Raw genomic sequence first — 24,148 nt, forward strand, 5'->3', positions numbered from 1 at the left:
TATGTGATCTGCAGTGTTAAAAGACCCCCGATCAGGACATATTTGCTTATTGGCAGTTTAGACTATTTAGTTAGACAGACTGCATTTCAGATGCCTACAGAACAATCACTAATAGATCGTTCTGTGTTCATAGACTTTCCTTATTCTCGTCAGTGCAGGTACTTTTTACACAGGACAGTGATGAGAACGAAGATCTTTAAGGGAAAGCAAGATCATTTCACAAAATTGGGTGATCGACAGTCTGTTTACTTGCATGATTATTGGGAAACAAGTATTGCCAGGAATGCTAATTCCTGATAATTGTGGAATGTAAATGCAGTATAAATGCACGTTAAATGAGTTATATAGGACTTCTGTATTTTTTCTTATGGGGCGAAGAATTTACAGGCAGGTAGTTGCTAACTACCTATCTGTTCTGCCTGGTTCCTGTCTGTTCTTCTCTGACTCATCCACAGAGAAGAGCAGAAGAGAAGAAGCTGCTCTGTCGACGAGACGTCAATGGAAGCCACAGACTCACCGGTAGGAGCTGTCACTGAGCCAGCAGAAATTCTTAATGTCATATGAAAAAAGTACAAAAGTCCAAGAAAACCCCTTTAAGTCCCCCTGAAAATGAGTAAAACATTTAAAATGAAAATTTATTTATTTTTTATTTATTTTATTCACTTATATAATGCTATTAATTCCACAGCACTTTACAGACATTGTCGGCACTGTCCCAATTGAGGCTCACAATCTACATTCCCTATCAGTATGTCTTTGGAGTGTGGGAGGAAACCGGAGAACCTGGAGGAAACCGACGCAAACAACGGGGAGAACATACAAACTCCTTGCAGATGTTGTCCTTGTATTTTATGACTTCAAACCTTCATGTCTTGAAAAAAACATAAAACAAAAACTCTGATATGTATCTTTTGATTTTTAGTTCTGAAATTCATTGATTATGCCCAACACCTGTTGAGTTGCTATACCTGACATGTTCAAGAAGAAGAGGGAGGCTGATTGTGAAAATGGGAAAAAAAAACTTTTTCTATTCTTACGCAGCCTCTAAATTCTCCAAATGTATTCTTGGAAATATTTAACGTAAAAAGTCACATTTAACATAAAACAATAGAGTTTAACAAAAATATTTGCTGGACCCTGCTCCTGCAACAATGTGGGTAGTCCATGGCTGCCAGACTAGAACCCTGTTAACTCCTTATACCTGTCAGCATCCCTTGTGCCTCTTCTGATTTGTAGGCCAAGCATACATGCATCCGTCAGCAACAATGACATTGTGCTGGGCCTGCTAATTAAAAGAGATGCCAGGGAAGCAGACAGGTAGAAGAAGGTTTGCAGGACCGTGGTACAGTGGGCACAGACTATCGAAATAGCTGATGGACGAGGGTACTGCAACATTTTTTGATCAACTCTATAATACAGTATTGTGGATCGTAGGCATTGAGGCATTTAAAAATTAATTTTAGATTTTGATGACTATTATTTTTAGACTATATACTTGTATTTAACAAAATGTTGTATCTTTTTTAGATCTGCACATCCTTGAATTTTCCAAGCTTAACATCAAAGCAGGGATGGTTTTGGCCTTATATGCATTAAACTTTCTATGTGGCGCCTGTTCTTATAGATAATTCCTTACAAGAACTGTGTTTCTGCTTATTTTTCCTGATTCACAGAACCGTGTGGTCCCAAAGGAACCTCTAATCATTCACTCTTGCCTTATAGGAACCCATGCCACCGAATTTGGCCAATTATTCTGGAAATAACTCCTACGCTGTTGAGAAACCTGCTCAAGATGCGATGAAAATTATCCACTTGATCCAGCTGTGGTAAATACAGTGGAAGAGCAATATAGAATACAAAGGCAATACGAATATATTATTTTGCATATAGAAAATATTTTAACCCTAAGACTATAACATATAACTGTGCGTTTATGAATAGTTTTGTTTTATTTTCCTTTGCTGTGCATTTTAGTAATTCTTGGTTATTACAAATTGATCCACGATGGGTTTTTATGGATTTGTTGCAGTTGACTGAACTTCTTTTTATAGTGTTTTGTCTGGAGAATAGGAAGGAATCGTTTATTTACAGAAAGAACATGACCTTGGGCTCATAATGATCTTCACTTAGCTTGTGTTCATTCAACAGGATAATAATAATGAGTCCAACATACAGAATAGTGTTGCTTTGATTCGAGGGTTGAAAGTGCCAGTCAGGAGGCGCATCAACCAAACAATGACTGAAAAAGCTAAAAGAACTACATGAAGATCCTCATCCACACTGATTAGTAGAAGAGGATGTCACTTTAGAGGTTTACTATCCCAGCTTCTGTATATTATGATCTATGCAGGGTCACTGCACAGAAGATCAACATCACATTAATCTTCTGGAGATGGAGATGGCAATCCCAGACTAAGAAACATTTTAATCAGCTCCACTGGGGATTAGTTTGCCTTAGAAATGATGCATTGACATGCACGAGGTTCTGCTAGGTCGGTTTGTCTGAGATAGGTAGAGTCTTCTGTCCCCTGCTGTAATTTGAGGAAATCAGAAGGGGTGCAGTCTAGGGAGGTTTACAAGCTGAACGAAGCCACAACACATGTGTGAACCATTTACCATTTATTTATATATTTGACTTGAGCACATATAGAAATTTTTGGCAGCTCTGTCTGAAGGAGATGCTGTTTTCATCTCAGTTTTCTGGCACAGAATGAACGTCTGGTGGAAAAAAATAGAGAAAAATTCAACAGAGCCTCCAACAATGATGGAGCTACCGCACACATGCAAACCATTTGCCATTTATGTATACATTGAGATTGTGGAATCCAAGAAAAAGGATTTACGTGCAAGAATCTTCACATCTTTTGCATGCTATATCTAAACGGAAAAACGAAGGAAAAGCCATTGAATGGACATTTGAAGCTGTTAGATCACATCGGATATATTTAAAATGAAATTTTCACAAAAAGTATCATCGGCCCTAGTGCATTTTATGGTCAAAAATTCGCGACCAGTTTGACATGAAATTGTAGAATGAAGTCAGATGTATTCTACGCAGAGAGGTCTAGGCATATTTTATCCTGTAATTAATCGCTGGTATTTTTTTATCACCCACTTTCACTTGAAGTGCTCTATACAATAAAAGTCATATGATAGTTTAGATATATTATCAGCCCATTTTACCATGTGCTTTTATCTGTCAGTATTTTGCATCACTATTTGTAAGCCAAAACCATGAGTGGATCATAGATAGATAAAATGTGAAAGACCTGTGACCCTTATACTGCTTTATGAATGAGGTCTTAGGATGAATCACAGCATTTAAGTCCATTGTGCCAAAAGAAATGCTGTGAATTAAGGTTTGCAAATTTTGGAAGCTAATGTAGTGCAAATGATGCAGCCAGTGGGCTATGTGTTATCTTGGACTTGCCCTAGTAGGCTTGGTAACACATTGTTACAGCGGAGCCACTCCTTCCCATACCTAACTTTCTGTACCTACTTATGATGGGCTTAGTATTAGTGACTGCTTTTAATACAGTCTTAATCTGAATCTTACTGCTGTGGTGCTGCCATAGTTTGACAGCTTTTTTCTTCCAAGTTCAGGTATGAGGGTGGATATTGACGTCACTTCCAGAGGATGGTATTCTCGTTGGGAGAGTATGTGGAAACCACCTGGTTGCTCATTGGAAATAAGGGAATCCGAGCCTCCTGGAGGGCAAGAGACAGGGCAAAACCTGGTGCCCACTGTGGGCAAAAAACATGCTGTAACCTTTGTTTGTACTACTTGTAGACATCTGGAATAGAGATATGGTTCTAGTGTTGGTCTGGAGTAGTCCCTTTTAAGGTGAGTAACCTATTTTATATAGGAAGAGACTTAGTGGACGAGCATGGTGGCTCAGTGGTTAGACTTGTTGCTCTGCCGTGCTGGGGTCCTGGGTTCAAATCCCATCAAGAACAACATCTGCAAGGAGTTTGTATCTTCTCCCAATGTTTTACATGCATTTCCTTCAGGATCTCTGGTTTCCTCCCACACTCCAAAGACATACTGATAGGGAATTTAGATTGTGGGACACTGTCTGTAAAGCGCTGTGGAATATGATGGCACTATGTAAGTAAAATTAATAAAGTTATACTAAAGTGCATATATGGACATGGACCATCCTCAACAATACAGCTATTTCTTTATTTGTTTAATGAACAAACAACGAGAAGAAAGGAGTTGGCGAAATGAACATGTCTTCATTCATTATTTTACCAATCAGTGGCCACAGAGGTGAGGTCATCAGTGGTCAGTGACGTCATCACTCCCAACCTGGCAGAGACCGTGGGAATGGCAGAGCTGGAGCGTATATGTGATTTTTCACAGACCAATAGTCCAAGTAAAAAAAAAAAAATTGCAGCATAGTCTTGTCCATTTTATGGATTGGACAAGTGCATGTAAATACAACTGCTGCAGCCTTCCGCTGTGCAGACGAGCACACACATGGAGTCAGTCACTTCCTTAATTAGTGGAAATTTGCCATAGATAAGCTCTCTTTTTTACCATTTTCTCATACTTTTTACAGTTCGTTTTTTTATTCTTTTTATATTACTCTATTTATTGTTATTTGCTACATTGTTTCTTTCAAATTCATGACCTTTTCTTTATATGGATGTTCCCCATTTGGTCTCGGTCTAATCTGTTTTCATCAATCCATCCTACTTAGAGGGGTTGGTTTATGTTTATTTAGGACTAATACTAAAAACTGTGTAAAAATTGTGTAATATAGCTCTCTTAATGTTACTTACTCGTATACTCTAAAATCTTGACTGGCCAGTCTTCTGTGTTGGCAGCAGAAACTTCTCACCCATAAAATGGCAGCAGATAAAGGGGAATGTGACCAGATACATCACTCAGCTTCGCCATTGAAACATCCTGCCCTTTGTACTGCGCTTGTGCTAGATTCTCGACAGTGCAAGCAAAATAGACTCTATTAGTAATAGCATACATATAGCTATAGTATACAATTTTTAATATTAATTATACCCTTAAAAAATGTTGATAGAGCTAAAGGTAAAGAAGAGTGATGAGAGATGAGCCTAGTTTGAAAATTTATCCAAAACATATATCCAACAGTTCAAGGATGCAGGAGGTACATTTTTTTCATTTCTAGATTACCCTACCTTTTTTTACCTTAAAGAGAACCTTTCATCACGATTTTTCATGGTAAAGTAAAGGCATGGCCATAATGGCACTGTTATACAGATTCAATAGACACCTTTAGTGAAGAAATTGGTAGCCTGATTGTTCTTTAATCTGCATTTGAAGTTGCATAGGGGTGTGACTATAGGTAGGGTCTTTGGCTCTGCAAAGGTCCCTCCGCCTGCCTCTGGTGTCTACATCTGAATTTTTTAAAGTTTGTGCCAGTGCCGCCCTCATATTGGCAGCGTTTTCACATATTCATCTCCTGGTGGTCTTCAGTGAAATGGCACTGGTGACAACGCATACGCAGATTGAGATCTCGGCTCTTTGTTGAATGGCAGCGCCATGTTACTGGAGACCATCAGGAGATGAATCTGTGCATGTGCCGAAATTGGTGAAGATGGTGCAAACTTTAAGAAAAGCAGATACAGACGCCAGAGGTTGGTGGAGATGCTGAGGCAGAGCCAAAGACCCTACCCACAGTCTCACCCCCTACCCACCAAAAGGTTATTACACCCAAACTTCAGATTTGGATTAAAGAACGACTAGGGAGTGGATTTCTTCACAAAATGTATCTATTGAATATGTATAAGAGCGCCATTATAGCCATGCCTTTGCTGTAACATGCAAAATAGTGATGACAGGTTCTCTTTAAATTACTGTATTTTCCTTTTTTTATAACAATGAGATTTTGGTGCTTTCTAGGCAATATTAACCTATGCTTGAAGCTCTTTTGTCCTGACTTTCCATATATTTATTATTTCTAAATGCCATGGATAAAGAATAAAAAAAAAAAAACATTTCTAAATATGCTCAGAAATAATGGCCAAATACAATGGAAAGTTACAAATCCCTATTCCTGACTAGTTCAGTGATCTATACAAGCGATTCATATCACATGACTGTAGAAGCAAACTGCTGAGAAGTAGTGAAATAAAGTCACAGCGTCTTAGCTTCTAAGGTTACATAATAATAATAAATACAATAACAAGCAATTAAATCCGACAACAACATAACCGGCGTGTTTAGATTGGAGTCTCAATACAAATGTAAGAAATGCTCCTATTAATATACTCTGCGGAGAGCGATATCAGGGTGAAAGCCTAGCTGCTGGACACACCTTTGGCGTTGTGTTATTTTATGCTATTCATACCACTTCTGTTGTTTATATAAAACATTTTTTGTTTTCTTTTCCAAGAAGAATGCTGCCAGTCGCTTGGGGCAGGGGTGTTTATCAAGCCGTGTATCTTGAAGTCTGACATAAAATCCGTGGCCTTTAGTACAGCTGAAAAACATTCTGTCAACACCTAACAGAGAGCAAACCCATGGCGTTGGCTAGGGACCAGGCAGCTTTTTTAGGATAGAGTGCAGGGAATGGATGAAAATTTGAGCCTAGGCCAAAAGCTACAAAAAGACATGCAAACCTTTTCCATCTACTCTGTTTAATTTCTAGAAAGCATCCAAACCACAAATCAGCCAGCCCTTATGTGAAAAGGCTACTCTTTCTCCATTTCGGAAAAGTGCTTTTGACTGTAGTCAGATGAATAAATCATTATATTAGACCTGAAAGTGTCTGTCAGTGGTGTCTCGAATTCTGCAAAAATGGTGTGATTTTCTATTGTACTACTGAATCTGTAACTCAAATGGGTAAAGACGGACCTAGTACAATGAAAATAATATAAGCTAATATTATGAAATTATGCATCTGGATTTTTGCTTTGATGGATGCAAGGTTTCAAAGTTGCCAGCCAAAATTTCCCTTTTTTTCTGGACAACTTGTCAAAAAAAATAAAACAATAGTTTTTATAGACAAACTGGGAAACCATAATGAATAAAAAAAGATAATAAGTAGTACAGCTGTAGCTCAATTAGGCATCTGTACCTTTACAGCCTGTGGCATATTAGTACACCCCAGGCCATCACCCCCTGTTCAGTGCGGGCTCCGGCGCTGAGCCCACACTGAACCGGGCACATCTCAGCTGATTATTACAGCTGACATGGGCCCGCAACAGCCGCGGGTGGAATCACGATCCACCCGCGGCTGTTAACATGTTAAATGCCGCTATCAATCTCTGACAGCGGTATTTAACAGCGCCGGAAGCGCTTCACTTACCCCGCCCATCGGTGACCCCGTCACGTGATCGCGGGTCACCGATGTGTGGGCATGACAACCCAGGGTCTGCAGTAGACCAGTAGACTCCAGTGGTTGTCATGAGCTGGTCGCTATGAGCGCCACCTAGTGGTCGGCGCTCATAGCACAGGAGCATTTTTGGTACATAGAGGTGATCTGTTCATCACCTCTAAGTAGCAGAGGCGATTGGACAGTTGCTGCTTCTAGTCTCCTATGGAGACTATAGAAGCAAGCAAAAAGTGTAAAAAAAATGTTTTTAAAAATGTTAAAAAAATAAAAAATATATAAAAGTTTAAATCACCCCCCTTTCACCCTATTAAAAATAAATTAATAAAAAAAAAAACACATACACATATTTGGTATCGCCGCGTTCAGAATCGCCCGATCTATCAATATAAAAAAATAATTAATCCGATCGGTAAACGGCGTAACGATAAAAAAATTCTAAACACCAGAATTACGTTTTTTGGTCGCTGCAACATTGCAATAAAATGCAATAACGGGCAATCAAAACATCGGATCTACCCCAAAATGGTATCAATAAAAACTTCAGCTCGGTGTGCAAAAAATAAGCCCCCACCAAGCCCCAGATCACAAAAAATGGAGACGCTACGAGTCTTGGAAAATGGCACCATTTATTTATTTATTTATTTATTTATTTAGCAAGCTTTGGATTTTTTTTCACCACTTAAATAAAAAAGAACTTATACATGTGGTAAAAAAAAAAAAACATCTGTGGTATTGCACTTTTTTTACAATTTCACCGCACTTGGAATTTTTTTCCCGTTTTCCTGTACACGATATGGTAAAACCAGTAATGTCGTTCAAAAGTACAACTAGTCCTGCAAAAAATAAGCCCTCACACGGCCATATTGACCAAAAAATAAAAACGCTATGGCTCTGGGAACAAGGGGAGCAAAAAACGAAAATGCAAAAACGGAAAATCCCAGGGTCCTTAAGGTGTTAAAGGGGTTGTCCGGCCTTAGCTTACAAGTCTGCAGTCACTCTATGTGACTGCAGACTTGTGAATCTTCACATCGAGCATACTGCATACTGTGAGGATTCTCTGGCGTCGGGAGTCATATGAATAGCAAATATGCGATTTGCATACTGCCGGACACATTTCGACTAGACTTTGTCCAGTCTCGATCAATAAACTTGCATTAAGCGAAGCCGCACCCATCTAGCCAGTACGTGACCACATGTATGCAAATCACATACTTGTAGTCACGCACCCACCGCTACCCACACCAGAGAATCCTCACAGCACGCAGTATGCTCGATGTGAGGATTCACAAGTCTGCAGTCACATATAGAGACTGCAGACTTGTACCCTAAAGCCAGACAACCCCTTTAATATACTGATAATAGCTCATTACCTGCATTTACTGTGTGAACTGTAAATGTATGATCATTTCAATCACAATGATCTGCTGCAGTATCACCAACCTGAAAAAGTCTAGGGTTTTTTTTACTGACAGTGGAAAAAGTGTCCCATTTTTGCAGACTGTTCAGGGATTTCTTGAAAGGATGGATGCCCCAAAATGCCAGGTGTTAATGCCATAATGGTTATAGGTCATCTTTTTTTTTCAAGTGGGTAAGTGATAAAACCAGAGAATTTCATCTTTTCAAGTCGAGACTTAACATCACATATACAGTATGTAATGGAAGGGAATTTTAATAATGACCCACATATAAATTCTCAGATCTGTCAATGTGAAAAAGAAAAGTAGGTGAAATATATTTTAGCAATGGCATCTGATGGACAAGTCTGTGTTTGGTGAATGCCAGGAGAACATTACCCGGTTTCGTGCATTTTCTAACTGTAAAGTTTGGTGGAGGAAAGATAATGTTCTGGGGCTGTTTTTCAGGGGTTGGCCTAGGTCCTTTAGATCTAGTAAATTAAAATCTTAAAGGGAATATGTCAGCAGGCATTTGCTATGTGATCTGAGGACAGCATGACGAGGGGTTTAAATACTGAATTCAATGATATGTCAATTATCAGGCTGTGTGCTGTTGTTTACTTACAGTGAAGGTTTTATCACCTGGTGATTAACATTGCTGTGACTGCACACACTTATTAGTCTGACTCCACCCCCTCCTATGATAAGCAGCTCACTGTCAATAGACAATGGAAATTCAGATCCTGGTGTTGGAGTGGTTAGCTGTGGTGGTGGGGGGGGTTAGCTTTCTCAGCTCTGCTACTTGCTAAGTCAAAAAACTCTGATTTTGTCAGAACTGATGCAGACATACATTTTTTTCATTAATATTGGACATTATGGTTGTTTAAAGTAGCCATCAATGTCCAGTCCCACCAGCAGAAGGAAGAATGATTGTTCCGGAGTCGCATCAAAAATTCCCCGGCCAGAGTGCACATCACAAGGTTGCAGCCTTTGGCTGAGCTTCACCAGAGTAAAAACATGGCAGTGACTGGGGCCTTCAGCAGACCCCCGTTTGCCATGGTTATCAATTGGTGCCCCACGAAGGTGTTGCGGGTGGCCAATGAGATCCAGTGCACGCGCACGCACAGGGGCATGTTCCATTTAAAAGCCACTGTCAGATATTGACAGCTGTATATAAATGGTTAACAGCAGCGCTCAGAGCTCTGCTCTCTCTGCAGCTGTTACATTTTGATGCCGGCTATCTAATGTAAACGCCATCTACTGTATGTGGAGGCAACTCAGCTCCTGAGCCCTCTTCCCATGCTGTAACCCCTGCTATAATGTACATGTATGTGATTTTACCTTAAAGGGTTAAGTGTCTCATATAGGAAAACAGATTTTGAGCACCATTGGGGACAAGGATTGATGTAATTACTGTAAAGGACTTACTGAATATGTTGGCACACAGTAAGAAATAAATAACAATAATAACCAATCATTTTATTTATAATGTCAGCAACATACTACAAATAAAATGATATGATCTCGTCCTGTTACAGAGCGCTCAGAAAGAGTAGACATTAATAGAAATACAAGTCGAAGATTTGGGTGGGAAAAATACAACCGTCCTGGAAAAACTAGGACACATGGGAGCCCTTAGTATGTCCAACAAGAAAGAACAACAAACTGTACATAGCAGCGTGTAAGACAGCAAGTGACATAGAAAAACAAATGATATTATTACTATTAGGGGGGCTCAGCGTTCCTCCCCGCTCCTCTGTATGGAATATGACACAAAACAACTGACTCCAAAGACAATTAGCACAAGACCCCTTCTGTTTTTGTGGAAATTGTGCTTGTAATTGGCCAATAGTTCAAACAGACATTGCCTAATCTGGTAGTCATCAGTCACTAGCGTTCACACCCAGCTAGACTTCCTGCATTACAGCAATGCCTGGGAGATTGTCATCTCAGTCCAGCGGATCCCATCTCTCCCACAAGACATTGTCGTCTGCGCTGGGCACCGTGCCCTGCGGTGACTGGTCCTATCATTTACTTCATGTACACAGCCAATATTCCATGAAATCAGCGTGGATGAAGGCGTTGGAAAGGCTAAAGACTGCAGATGCCGGCCTCGGGAGGAGCGCTGCTGTCTCCTTAATTGGTCAATATTTGTGCCCAGACATACAAGTCACACTTCTGTAATTCTCTTATGTAGAAATATGACGACTCTCTCCACAGCGGAGGGAAAAATCTCCACAACGTTCAAAAAGGACAACCCTATAGAATTACTTCTTCAAATAGACTCAAGACGTGTTTGCTTCTTTCTTTTCACCCAAGGCTCTGACTTGAATTGAAACCCAAGCAGCAGGGAGTGGCTCTTTCTTTGCACAAATAAATAACCTGGCCTAAGCCCTTTCCCAGGCACTAAATGAGTAACACAAACTCACAATAGAAAAGATAGCTGAAGGGCTTCTTCATGGAGGCCAAATCCTTTTGTGTGGTTTAACAAAAGAAAACCCACAAGAAAGCAACAGAGTAATCTGAACTTGTCTGTCTGTGCACACCGAGTGATCAACTTTATGTTTTATACTATGTAGATAGACGGATAAATAGGCAGATCATAAATAGATAGATAGATAGATAGATAGATAGATAGATAGATAGATAGATATGGATAGATAGATATGTTATAAGATAGATAGATATGGATATAGATAGATAGATAGATAATAGATAGATAGATAGATAGATAATAGATAAATAATAGATAGATAATAGATAGATAGATAATAGATAGATAATGGATAGATAGATAGATAGATAGATAGATAGATAGATAGATAGATAGATAGATAATGGATATATAGATAGATAATACAGGCAGATCCTGAGCCGGTACAGACTGAACACCCACAGTCTACTCATCGAATCCGGGCGGCACCGACAGAACTTCAAGCCCCGAGAGCGCAGACTCTGCCAGCAGTGTCCCCAGGAGGCCGTGGAGGATGAGGCCCACTTCTTGCTGAGGTGCCACAAATACTCCACAGTGAGGGACACTCACTTCATGAGACTGTCCATTCTTCTCCCAGACTTCACCTCCATGGAGGAGGAAGACAAACTGCCTATACTACTGGGTGAAGAGGAAAGTTCAGCGGCCATAGCAGCACAATATGTCAGTGCCTGCCACAGACTAAGAGGAGCCTGATATGTCATGGACTCAGATACCCCACCCTGGATGTGTCCCTATCCCCATCCCCCCATTATTTTACCACTTGTTTTGGCAATGCTAACATGTACTTAGTCCTGCCAATAAAGCCCATTTGATTTGATTTAATAGATAGATGGATAGATAGATAGATAGATAGATAGATAGATAGATAGATAGATAGATAGATCATGGATAGATAGAGAGAGATATATTATATTTTGCACAGCAACTTTTTCATTCCAATCACACTACTATAGTTCAACATAATATAATCTCCTGAAAATGTATGACAGGTGACAGACATAGTGCAGTTATCCATTACCAGGTCAAGGATTTGTATTTTATTTTATTCCATATATTCACAAAAGATAAAAATAGAAATGGCTTTTTACAAAATAAAATCCCTTGGCACACCACAAACTGCCCGACCTTGGGTTTCACCTCTATTTGGACTTTGTTTTTTGGGCAAATTTATTTCAGTCTTGCTCAGAATATCAGATCAGATAGATAGATATGGGGATAGATAGATAGATAGATAGATAGATAGATAGATAGATAGATAGATAGATAGATAGATAGATAGATAGATAAAAATTTTGTTTTACTATTAAAAAAAATACCCATCACATTATAAATTATTTCGCTAGCGCTCAAAACAGAACATTTCTATAGGATTTCTAGCTAATTAGTGCACTTCCTTAGGTTTGGGCCCTGTGCAATTATATTTGCGTACTAACAAACATCTGGATTTTTTAATGGCCTAGAGTAATTAAAAGCCATCTGAAACACTTATTAATAACTGCTTGATTGTGATAGCTCCAATTCACTACAAGCATTTTGTGTGGGATTTGAACCAGCACCGGCTAAACTTCCTCTGAGCTGTTTTTACTGCCCTGCGAGAGTGTTAATTCCTTGTGTAGACTGGCTTGTAAATGTATGAATCCATTGTACTCAGAAAATGTGTCCGTTTATAGGGTGAAAATGAAGAAAACATGTTTATTAAAGGAAACTAGGTATTCGCTGCCAAGGATATATTGGCATATGCCATAATTCAATTTCAAAATTGCCAACAGAATCAATCTGATGTAATTCTGGTAATCAAATTAACCAATTTCAAGAAATACTTTCTTTCGCCTTTTATATTTTTCAAATGTATAACATTAAAACATATAATCACACATAAAATGCTGAAAGATTGCAGAACTGCGGGCAGAAAGTCACTTCACAGGCATTGTGTTTGGGTGCCCTCTAGTGGCCTTGTCATATATTTTCAGAATTTCAATCTGAGTTTTCTTGATGATCATAGTTTACTATTTTAACAAAGTGACGTGTGAAATAAATGGTTAAATTGGGCTAGATTTTAAAAAAGAATATGTTGTAATCTACTTTGTAGCATTAAACACCTACACCATTGTGGATAATTGTAGATAGGGCCACAACAAAGACCACCGAACTGTAGAAAGTTCGAAATACGAAAGGGAGGGTATTTAATAGTTTTGATCTGCAGTGATACATATATCAACGCTATGTAAATTATGATGATAAGTGATATATTATTACATAATGTTAATTAAAAGATATATACATGTTTATATATATATATATATATATATATATATATATATATATATATATATATATATACATTTACATATATATATTTATTTATGGTGTGGGGACAATTAGCAAAAAAAAAGTACCCTTTCCAATGCAATTTTGGATAGTTGTCTCAAAAAAGATTTACAATATATATGTTTGGAAGTATCCCAGGAGGCACAACTTAAAATTCAGTAACACTTTTACTAATATCTGCAGTTTGCCTATGGGAGCCCATTAGGTATTGTTTAAAAAATTTAAAAAATATTATGTCTGTCCCCTTTTTTTTAGGTGACCCGTTTCTGCATACGTAGAGATACATATGTTGACATTTAATAAACTACTGGTAAAATTGATAATAAAATATAAGTGCCAATGAAGGCAGCAATTAGTGGATGATTCCTGCAGTGCTCAATGGGTTACATTCTCCCTCTTTCAAAACATTTTACTGATGATTTACAAGGGTGCATGTCACAAGCTTCTGGAAACTAGCCAGGCGGCTGAAATCCGATATATGTTAGGCCACAGACCTTGCAAACCATGTCAATCGTCAGAAGGTAGCCTGCTAGGCATCAGTCTGCCTGCAAAGAGGGTCGGGATTAGTGTGAGAGCTAACAGCAAATACATCTCTGGGGAGTAAGAGAGGTGGAGAGACAGAGAGTGTGCTGGAGGGGGCTGAGGAGGAGGAGGAGGACAGGGGGATGGAGAGCAGCGAGGAACTCTAGCAGAAAGCTGGAGGAAATTAAAAATAGAAAAGGACAGGTAACTGCAGGACTAAAGTGAATATATGGGAACACTTATGTGTGTGACTATGTGTCTTTAGTATTTGGATTTATATTATTTCTATAACTATCCTTATTTTTTATGCTTTTCTATATATTGCCAACTATTCCACAGCACTCTACAGACATCATTATCCCTGTCCCCATTGGGGCTCACAATCTAAATTCCCTATCAGTATGTCTTTGGAGTGTGGAGGGAAATCCATGCATATATATATATATATATATATATATATATATTTATATATATATGTATATATATATGAATATATATATATTCCATCCTATATATATATATATGTATACATATATATATGAGCCATCACACATATATATGAGCCACTCTATCTGTACTTATGTATAATGTGTGCGCATATATATATATATATATATATATATATATATATATATATATATATACTCGCACACATCTACATATAAACAGATGGCCTGGCTGTTCATGCCGATGATATCCTATGAGCGCAGTAAATCTACGGAGCTAACCACTGAGCCACACTATATATATGTATATTAAAAATGCATACGTATGTGTATATATATATATATATATATATATATATATATATACATACTGTATATATATATATATGAGCCATGCTATCTGTATATATGTAAATGTGTGAGCATACATATATATATATATATTGAGATAAATGGATTCTGGAGGCGCTCCCGTGGAAGAAAGAGTAACCAAAAAATTGTTGAATCTTCCATATGAGATGCAATCACATGGAGGATATTCCACCATGGATTAATATTTATAGGTTTATTAAAAAATCATAAAACCGTGAATACACATAAGGGACATGGATGTACAAAAAGGGAAGGGAGAAGGGAGTCTTTAAAAAGGATCACACAACGCGTTTCTGCTCATAGAGCCTTCATCAGGTGTGTACAATGTATTACTACACATATATAATGATATTTAGCTTTTTTTACATCAACTTCAAATGTCCAACCTCGTCAGTTTCCTCCCCCACTTTCCAAATGGCTATACATTTAAACTTTTCTCCAAAAATGTAAGCTCTATGATAACTATAAAAATGATACAATTTAATTCAATTAAATTATATATATTATTGTGTACAGATAAGAAGGCAGCGGGGAAATAAACACAAAAATACTTATTACACAATATTACACCTAAAATCTTTTTTTCATTAATAATAATAATTTTCTTTTATATGGCACCAAAATATTCTGCAGCAATTTAAAATGTATTTTTCTAACTAGTTATCTAGATTTCTATATTTCAAAATATAGAAAATCAAAATGCTAAAAAAATACATGGAATAAAGATAATAAGGATCCATGATTAAACTTTACTGGAACTAACCAACTTGTTCCATACAAGTGTAGAAGTATCTAAAAAGTTTCAATAAAAACATTTCACATGTGTGTTAATATTTTATATTTATTTTATATTAATCATATTTTCAAACTGTTACTATGATGACAGTGATCTATAATAATGGAGATAATTATATTTGTATAGTTATGTATTATTAGTATATTATTATTACTGTCTTTTAGGTTTTTTTATGCTTCTTTTTTAAAGCAAACTTCCTTAATATTTAGCACATTACTGAACAGCTGTATTTCTTAAAAGGCAGCCGCCAGCTACCAGTTTCGTGCTAAATATTTTGCAGTTAAGAAGTCCTAAATCTAGTGTGGAGAAAAATTACCCTAACTCCAAAAATAACATATTCCGTGTTTTCTCTAATTATACGTCTTGTAGGCAATTATTACATGTGATATTTTTAGGAACTTAACAGACGGCAGTTTTCCATAGAGTTTATGTTAAAAAGATTGGGTCGGCAAGAAAAAAAAAAAGTTTCTAATTTGATGCTGTGGAATTCCTTCTTTTGTTTGGAGAAAAGTCATTGGAGAATGTGTAAATAGCAGTGATCAGCAAAAGAACAAAGAACGTCTCTCCCTGGGCCATAAGGACAACAATGCTTCCAAGCCATCGCGTTTCCCATGTTAACGACCATTTTAATTACTAATATGAAGATACGTGTTTTATATTGTACAAATAAATAGCAGGTCATAATCAAGAGTGAGATGTGTGGGAGATAAATACATAATGGAACATTAAATTATACAGCTATTACTCTCCAGCCATAACATAACCACCCACCAAATCCCTGCAGGGTCTTTAGTTATATCTGCTTTTATGATTGCTATAAATCGTTATTGTGGACGACTTAGAGGAAGGCGACCGTATTAGGATCAGCTGAAAAAGCACAAAAAAAATATATATATTTTACTATTTTTAAAAAATGTCAGTTACAGAAATATGGATTACATTAATTAAATCAATAGAAATGATTGTAGATATAAAGGCGTGAATTGAACGGTTTCCCTAAAAATATGGATTACTTTAATACAACTTACCATTAAGGGATATAATTGATACAAAGTTTCTATTAATGATAAAAAGAATAATCTCTCTATTAACCTATTTACTTATCTATCTATCTATCTATCTATTATCTATCTAATATCTATCTATCTAACATCTATCTATTATCTATCATCTATATATCTATATATATCTATCTATCAATCTATTTATCTATTATCTATCTATCTATTTATCATCTATCTAATATCTATTTATCTATTTACCTATCTATCGATATATCTAGTGATAGATTATTGTAATATTTCGCTTTAAAAACCTTTCATTTTTAAGAAGACATTGTAAAAAGTTTATTTCACGGAGATTTACGTCTGAGAAATGATTGCATGTGTGGTCCGACAGTCGATTTTGCGCCCCTGTGTGATAGACTTGTAAAATTGCATGCATCTGCTCATTGTAAAGAGTTTTAGCACAGGCGGTCGGCTTCTGAACTTGTTTTCCGCGTGTAAAAAAAAAAATAACATTTTCTAAAATTAAAATAAAAGTTAAATGCTTTTTGATTAAAAAAAATCCATAGTAAAAAATCTGCAGGAAAAGAACTCTATGATATAATGCACAAGTAAATACTTTTATTCTAAAAATACAAAAGTATTCTAGAAGTGATACTTTTATTGGGCAACCAAAATAACGTGTACCTTTCTCTTTTTTTATGGGCATAAAAGTATTTACATATAGTTTTCTGGCTAACAGAGTATCACAATCTAATTTTTTTTATTGTAAATTGGCTTAAAGCATAAAATAGAAAATGTGATTTGAAAAAAGACATGTATATTGGGTAAATGAACACCAGAGGGCGCCACAATACTCAATCTCAAACCCTCCCTCTGATGTCATAAGTACAACCCCCTTCAATTTACATATGTAATCTCATTGGTTAATGCTGCACTGACACATCACATTGAGCTGAAAACCAATCGCTGGCTTGTAGTGATTGTATTGGTTCACAGCATGGCTGTCAATCAAACCAAATTTGCATACTAAGGCTCAGCAGTGCATGAGCTGTCAGTGTGCGTCTAACCACGGAGCAGGCAATGTGTAGCCATAGAAAGTATAGGAAACCTAATGCAGCCCACTATATAGACATGAAGCCTATCAGAAGCGACATGCAAAGAGTTATCCATCTCATTACTTCAGAGCAGCTGCCTATACACTCTACACTCATAGTCACAAGTGTTCACAGGATTTTGTTCTGGGGGGTTTTTTTGGTGCTTTTGTTTTGCTTTTTTTTTATATTAAAAATTACATTTATGGTTTACATTTATTTTGAAATTATTTATATTTAAAAAAATAGATGCATTATTCTGTTAATTTATTTTAAATAAAAATATTATTGGGGGTTAAAAAGTTAAACATTTTTTTAACCAATAATTAAATAATCGTTCAATTGTATCACGTTTTTGTATTAATTTCATTTACATTTTTAATTTAATATTAAATTAATTTCTGTCATACATGTTTGAAAATAGTAGAAAGTTAAAAATAATAATTAGTAAAATGGTAAAACATTAAAGTTATATTTTCATGTACAATAATGCACCTAAATAATGATAGTAACAATAATAATAATAATAATACAATTAATAGAAATGGCAATAATAAAGTACTATACGTCATTTTAACTTTTAATAAAAATGGTATTAATAAAGTCCTATATGTCATTGTAACGTACATATTCATATAATGTCAAGTGATAAAGTATCTTAGCATGTGTTAATATTTATGAGGATGATGATTAATAATAATATTATTATTATGTAAAATATTATTATTAATAATACGAATGTTAAATGTCTTAAGTTAAAATATTAATTTTATTATTGCTCTCGCCCATAACATCACATATGACACAACACTATGTAATAATATATATTATGTATTATTATTTCTGCTAATAGTCAAAACATTATTTATTATTGAAAATTATTTAACATGTACCTAAATTATTATTATCAGCATTAATATATTACTACGTTGTCATAATACATATAAAAGTACATATTCATTTTAACTGATCCTTTCCGATGTGGCCTAAGTTTTGTCAAAGTTTCTTTAACTTTTCAGAAAGTTATGAAAAACCATATTTTAAAGCAGCGTATAAAAGAAACGATGGGGAAATATAAATCGGCCTCTGCGTTATGTACGGTAATAAGAGTTTAATCTGTAATGCAAATAAAATCTCTGAACTTCTGTTTTTCACCTCATAACAAAGTAATATAATATAGATTTAAGTGAGAAATCATAAAGCGAGAATAACCGCAATTTATGGACTTGCAGCCTGTAAACTCTCCCCTTGTGTTATGATTGAATTAATGGGGAACACGAGGTCTGTGTAAAGCTCTTGTATGATGTTATTTGCACAGTTCATCAGCACTTAGCGTTACCCCGGCCCCTCTTATACCTGCACCTAGAATGGTAAATAATATAATATATATTTGGTTGCAGCCATTTGTGAGAGACCACAAATTGCACAATTTGGCCTGGGCTCCGGCAGGAGATTTATGCGGAGGAAGTGAACATTGTTTCAGCACTTGGGAGTGATCAAAGCTCTTCCTCCCCACACAACACTGCCCTGCCGGAGCAAGGGTTCTTTATGATCTGGTAGGAGGAAGCCTTGCAGTGCACCAGCCTCATATCTTGGTGGAACATATGGTAATTTGTGTGTGTGTGAGGTGAGGTGGTGGGACAAGCTACCAGTGCCTACTTCACACTTCCCCCACAGCTACAGCTGCTCCTGCTCTGCCCACAATATGCTACTAATGATTGTTTGCCCAGGTTGTTTTTGGCTGCTGGTGACTGTCCTTCCTGTCAGTGGCACAGAACCCTGTGTCAGCAGTCTACATGGATGCACATGGAGCTCACCCACACACCCCCCTTCACATCTGCTGTCAATCAAAGCCAGATGTGTGACATCATCAGAGAACTGACCAATCCGGAGCCCCTATTCTCTCCTTATTGGGTGCTTGCTGAACTCATATGCTGCTGCCTTTCACATGTTGAGCTTCTAGACACTTCTAATGCCTAATAAAATTACAATTTACAAGATTGTCAGGGAATCAGCCAAGAAGAAATAATATTTCATTTCTTAATTGCAGGACGGGAGAACTTTGCAGTGCAAATGCCTGACATGATGAGAATATACCAGCAGGTGGCGTAGAAGTACTGAACTTCTAAAGGGAAGAGTTTACTGTTGAAAATAGCCATGAACTAATATTTGGTGGCAGACAGACAGACAGATAGATAGATAGATAGATAGATAGATAGATAGATAGATAGATAGATAGATAGATAGATAGATAGATAGATAGACAGATAGATAGAGAGATAGATAGACATGGGATAGATAAGTAGATAGATTAGATGATAGATAGATAATGGACAGCTAGATAGATAGGTAGATATGGAATAAGTAGATATGGGAGGCATGGTGGCGCAGTGGTTAGCACTGCAGCCTTGCAGCGCTGGTGTCCGGGGTTCAAATCCCACCAAGGACAACACCTGCAAGGAGTTTGTATGTTCTCCCCATGTTAGCGTGGGTTTCCTCCGGGTTCTCCGGTTTCTTCCCACACTCCAAAGACATACTGATATGGAATCTAGATTGTGAGCCCCGATGGGGACAGCGACGATAATGTATGTAAAGCGCTGCGGAATATGTTAGCGCTATATAAAAATAAAGATTATTATTATGGGATAGATAGGTAGATAGAAAGATAGATAATGGACAGATAGATACATAGAGAGAGAGATAGACATGGGATAGATAGGTAGACAGATTAGATGATAGATAGATAGATACATAGATAGATTGATTGATTAGACGATAGATACTGATAAAAAGAAAGCGTCTCCAAGCTGAGAGTAACAGAAGACACCGTCATCACACGATCCTGTGAAGATTTATAGTTCTGTAAAATGTTGGCCATGTATAGAGTGCAACCTGTGAGAGTTTTTAAGAGCGTCTAAGACTAGGTGTTCTCACTACACAATGAGACATCTGTCCGTCCATCCTCCCTTCCTTCCGTCCATCCATTCATCTGTCTATATAACTAATGTAAACTGTGCAAGCCAGTATATAATAAACTATATATAAATTATCTATTATCTCATTTCTATTATTCCTATATTTTAATGAAACTAATAAATAAATATCATGATAATTAAAATGGTTTGCATAAAAAAAAAAGTCTACTGTTATCAGTTATATCAGTTGAAGGGGTTTTCCAGTGCTTTATGCTGAACACTTATCCTTAGGAAAACTTGTCAATATCGATATGTGTCCGACATCCGGCCCCCCACTGACCAGCTGTCCTCACCTCTGATGGTGGCCGGAGAGAAGCAATGTTTGGAGCAGAACTCCGCAGCTCTGAGCACTGTTGGTGTCCATTGCGAGTGCTGCAGTTAAGCTTCTATTTCTTTTAATAGATGATCTGCAGAATACAGCAGCAGACACTAAACTTTGTACAGATCGGTGCTGTTCTGCTCCAAACATTGCTTACATCGGTCCGCCATCAGAGGTGATAGCAGCTGATCAATGGGGGTGCCGGATGTCGGACACCCACCCATTTGATATTGACGACCTGGCCTACTCATAGGTCATCAATATAAAAGTACCGTAAACCCGTTTAAATGCAGCACTGTATCAAGTTTACACTGGGAGCAATAAAACTATTATTGTGATCTGAGCAGACGTAACAAATCTGGTGTAAATATGTAAGAGGAGAGCTGGTGGCTCAGATCCCGTTCCCTGGCGAGTGACCATAACATTGATTGCGCTCCATACCAAGCGTAACATCCAGCGGATACTTATACGATAAGCTTGACCTTCTCCCTGCCAGCGCACTAATGCATAAGCTTTCCTGATTAATGTCAACCTGGAAGACAGCAATTGACTTCACATAATCTCATCTATCCACAGCAATGTTCTCAGATCAGCTAGAAGATAATAGCCAAATAGTGACCGAGATAAACAATATGTGGCTTTTGGGTATTGAGAGGGTTAAATCTGAACCTACTCTCAATTTTTTGTACTTTTTTACCTACCCTGTAGTCAGTGATTGCTATAAATCTTTGGCAGCCAGGAAGCCAGTCCTGTAAATGTGCCGGACACGCGGATCATGCACTTCCTAGCTGTAAGTGTATCTAGTAAACCCAACACCGATGTGCGCTCAGTAACGTTACACTGCGTGAAGCCTTGTGCATTATACAATGCAGATTATCAGATCCTCCAGCCCCGGTGTGTCCCCGTCATCCTCTGAACCTAGGGATAAGGGTGTGACACACCGCTCCGGGCCTTACAGTGGTCGTATAACCCTGGATTATCCTGGTGGCTGCTTTGCTCATAAAGGTGAATTATACTATTAGACATGCTCTGTTGTGTAAGATGCTGGAGAGAACTAGAGGAAATGCCGACCCAGATAAGAAGACATAGCTATTTGTAGACGGTGTTCTAGGAAACAGTAGGTATCATTGTGTTTTATTGGTTATTTAATCCAGAAACCAGGATAATGCAGAGAGCAAACAATTCTATCATATGCAAAGCTGTAAACATTGGGGACCATTACCCAAGACCGACTAGTAAGTATCATGCCCGTCTGTAACATGCCTGCCAAGGAGCATTTATTATAATACAATCTACATTGCGCCCATTGTTCTTTTCTTTTAAAAAAATCAAACAAACTTATGACCCATATTCACTAGTCAATGATTCCTCAGAACACTCGTTTCCTGATAATTGTCCTGTCTGAACAGACCGGCAATCACCCAATGAGCAAGCAAAGAGCTGGCTAGTCATCGGGTGAAATTATTTTTATGCAAGCTTAAAAATTATCGCTCTCATCAGTACATCTTTCTTTATGAACAGGTGATGTGCTGCTGATAACATGGTGTTCTATGTACGCGATTGGATTGATGACCACCGCTTGCATGTAGCTGATCAACGGTCGCTTAATGGCTACGGTTGGCCTGACTAAATGATCACTTAGAAACCAGAGTGATAGTTTGTCTTGTTCCAAAAACTTTTTGAATGCTGCCAAGGGCAGTGCAGTAATTTGTTGCTATTTGCATCCATGCAGATTTCCAACATAAGTCATCGATGAGACAACTCCTTATATAGGAACCTGCATTCTATGTATATGGTTACAAGGGAGGCAAACCTTGCACCTTCACACTGAGCCCCACGCATGGACTATTTATGGTAACACACAGATTCCTTACAAGTCTGTCCATGGACAGTCCATATAAGAGAACCTAAATAACATGGCACGTGTGGTGCTGGAGAAGGATGCTATCAATACCATGGATGGTAAGAAGAACAAACAAATCAATCTTGGAACTATTCAGGCCAGACATGTTACTCGAAGCAAGGCTCGCCAAGCTATGACTTGCCTTCTTTGGACACATCACACGAAGAGAACAATCGCTGGAGAAGGACATCATGGTAGGAAGAAGAGAAGGAACAAGGCGAAGAGGAAGACGAGCAACCCGATGGCTTGATACTATCAAAATAATGGTGGAGAAGACCCTGGTGGACCTATCTAGGCTTGCACATGATGGATCTTCCTACAGAGTGTCCATCCATCAAGTCGCCATGGCTCGAGATCGTTAGATAGTAATAAAAATATAGAGTAGGACACATTTTGTTTCTCTTGGAGTCCATGAGAAACAAACCTTGTATGCCTGTATATAAATCGGAGGTACAAGGAGATACTGTATATAGCAGGCTATGAGCGGCGTACTACAGATCCATACAACACGTATACATAATACTGCTGTATACATGGGTTCCGCTTTATTTTTTACCCATTCTATATTACATTTACCTCTACACTGAGGATGACGCTCTTGATAAAATATACACAGTGCCACCACTTGTGCTGAGATTAGAGTAGAAGTCTCATTTTCATATCTGTAGATGAGAGATACAAATACAAGAACTGACAAGCAGAGAAACAGGAGCCGATCAGGAGAGGAGGTGTGAGCTGAGCAATGCTTTGCTTTCCCCGCTGGCTGTAGGAGGGAATGCTGAGAATGAAGAGCCTGCACTTAGTACAACTAAGATACTCTTTGCTACTACTTTTACGATGAAGCCTTCGCCTAAACAAGTCATCCTGTAGCACTTCCAGTAAGAAGCCACAGTATCTGTCACAGCTTGATGTAACAGTGCCTAATGCCGGGCAGAGATGTGTCAGGAAGATTCCAAGTTCACACACATGGGGATACATTCAGATGTACACAAGTCTCATCACGCTCTTACTATATTATGCTTCCCTGTCAATGCAATATAAAACACATTATAACTAGTACAAAATTATATGGGATGTGCCTTAGCTAAGTGTTGTCCATTGTTCTCTGTTATCAGCCATTTCAGGGCATAGAGAAGCTGATCATAATTTTGTTCAAAAACTTACGAACAAGAAGTAAAT

At 37.6% G+C, this 24,148-nt stretch overlaps 1 long non-coding RNA gene across 1 annotated transcript in view; it reads right to left on the reverse strand.

Moving 5' to 3' along the window:
* Positions 1-24,148, reverse strand: part of LOC141264273 (uncharacterized) — a 32,573-nt gene that overhangs the window by 1,416 nt on the left and 7,009 nt on the right. The window contains exon 2 of the long non-coding RNA XR_012319869.1: positions 4,789-4,945. This is a non-coding gene — a long non-coding RNA (uncharacterized lncRNA). The remainder of the gene's footprint in view (positions 1-4,788; positions 4,946-24,148) is intronic.

Source organism: Phyllobates terribilis, unplaced genomic scaffold (assembly GCF_046119375.1).
Source record: "Phyllobates terribilis strain yellow unplaced genomic scaffold, ASM4611937v1 Scaffold_4__5_contigs__length_816908805, whole genome shotgun sequence".
Classification (NCBI taxonomy): domain Eukaryota; kingdom Metazoa; phylum Chordata; class Amphibia; order Anura; family Dendrobatidae; genus Phyllobates; species Phyllobates terribilis.